Consider the following 2,377-nt stretch of genomic DNA (forward strand, 5'->3'; position numbering starts at 1 on the left):
CAAAATCCAAACCTTTAGAGACAAGAAAGCCTTTATTTTTATGTTTTCCAAATAAAGTTGGATGAGTTGGTTGCTTTTTGGTGATTAATCAGAGACAAAACCCCATATCCTCATTTGACTCCTCCAAGTCTTCTTTGACTGCAGCCTTGGCTGGGGTGGCTGCAGGAGCAGCAGTGGTGGTGTCAGTGGCCACACTGACAGCAACCACAAATGCAGATGGATCAGCCAAGAAGGCCCTGACCTTTTCAGCAAGTGGGAAGGTGTACCAGTCTCCACAAAGTCAGGATCCACTTGTATCCATCAGGCGACCAATCTGTAGACAAACACTGGTAACATTGTAAGTGCCTTCTAGCAGCAAGAATGCAGAGATTCCTTTGTGGTGTCAAGCACTCAGGGGATGTAGATACTATTATTGTTGAATACCTAATGAATGATCAGCCCAAAGGAAAAGGTGGAGATGTTCAGCATGTTCATCAGGGTGGCTTTACTCGCTCCCACTTTGTCCACTAGCTGCACATCACTCAGACTATCAATGGTGCCTCTGGAGATTTAATGGTGATGCCTAAGACCTAGAAGAATATTGGCTGGCAAAGTGATTTCACATGGGGCAGTGGTACTATCTCAGAGGCAGCAGCTGGTCAGCAGCATATCCCTGATCTCAGCGAAATCCCCCTTTAAAATAAATAATCATTTTATTCAGCTTACATATTAGCCACAGAGCAGGGAATAATTATAATATATTGATTGTCAAATAGATTTTATTTTTTAAATCACATTTATTCAGAATCAAGTGAGATACTTAAAAAAGACATTGAATAAGAATTCTCAATGTGAATGTGTGAACAGTTGTCTTCCCCAGTCATCAGAGGGTATTCCAAGCACTTGGAAGCCTAAGTTAGGATGATCGTGTTGAGTTCCAGGCCAACCTGGTTGGTACAGCAAGTTCCAGGTCAGTCAGGACTACAGGGTGACACCCTGGATTTAAAAAAATAGTGAAGATTGCTGGGCATGGTGGTGCATTCCTTTAATCCCAGCACTCACTCAGGAGATAGAAGCAGGTAGATTTCTGTGAGTTCAAGGCCAGCCTGGTATGCATAGCAAGTTCCAGGCCAGCTGGGGCTACAGGAAGACCCTGTCTCAAAAAAGACAAAAAGTAGTGAAGATAAAAGTTTAGTTGGTGGAGGAAAAAGCTTTAAAAATGCCCCAGCACTGAGTCCTGAGTGATGGAAGGATGCCCATAGGAGAAAATACAAGGCAGGATCCAGCGGAGTGTGTGGACAATATCACCTGAACAAAACACACCCAACACCCAGTAGTGAGGTCCTTTTTAGTAAAGACAAAACTCACATTCCCCTGGATATAAGACAATCATTTCTCTAGAACTGGGTTAAAAAGGTTTTGGAATACTTTGTGCACCATAGTGTCCTTGTCAATCAGCACCACAGCTTTTCTTCCAATGGACATGTGGATCTGCTGCATTTGCTTGGAGCCCACATTATCTGCTCCCACAATAACTTTTGGACAATCATCCAAAACATGGATGGTTTTAAGAAAGAAGTTGGATTTACTCCCTGACTTCCCTGGGCATCACAGTGGTGTGTTAGGGATTGCTATGCAAGATTTTAAAATTGTCACTCGACATTAAAGATATCTACAGTGAAAGTTTTAAATCTTTGAAGAAAGAGATTGAGGAAGATACAAGGAGATGGAAATACCTCCCATGCTCATGGATTGGTAGAAATAATATTGTGAAAATGACCATCCTACGAAAAGCAATTTATAGGTTTAATGCAATGCCAACCAAAATCCCCATGATATTCTTCATAAAATTAGAATAAACTATCCTAAATTTTATATGGAGTGCTATGTTGAACACAAAGAGCTGGGGGGAATACCATACTAGATCTCAAACTATATTGCAGGGCTATAGTCATCAAAACATCATGGGACTGACACAAAACCAAGACAAGTCAATGGAACATAATTGAAGACCTAAAAAATGAGTACATGCAGTTTCAGCGAACTGGTGTTTGATAAAGATGCCAAGAACACATACAGGAGGAAAGACAGCTTCTTCTACAAATGATGCTGGAAAAACTGGATCTGCACCTGCAGAAGAATAAAAAGTAGACCCTTATCTATTGTCCTGCATGGAAGTCAACTCCAAATGGATCAAAAACTCAATGTGAGACCTGAAACTCTGAAACAGTTAAAAGAAAACTCCTAGGCAGTTCCCTACAAGACACAAGTGCAGGAAAGGACCTTCTAAATCTGATATCAGTTGCTCAAGAATTAAGGTCAATAACTGACAAGTGGGAACTCATTAAACTAAAATGCTTCTGTACAGCAAAAGAAACAACCAAGGAAGTGAAAAGGA

General features: G+C 41.0%; 1 pseudogene; it reads right to left on the minus strand.

Moving 5' to 3' along the window:
- Positions 1 to 423: 423 nt before the first annotated feature.
- Positions 424 to 1,464, minus strand: LOC108491303 (annotated as a pseudogene).
- Between the last annotated feature and the right edge of the window lie 913 nt (positions 1,465 to 2,377).

Source organism: Nannospalax galili, unplaced genomic scaffold (genome assembly GCF_000622305.1).
Source record: "Nannospalax galili isolate Female #2095 unplaced genomic scaffold, S.galili_v1.0 scaffold741, whole genome shotgun sequence".
NCBI lineage: Eukaryota > Metazoa > Chordata > Mammalia > Rodentia > Spalacidae > Nannospalax > Nannospalax galili.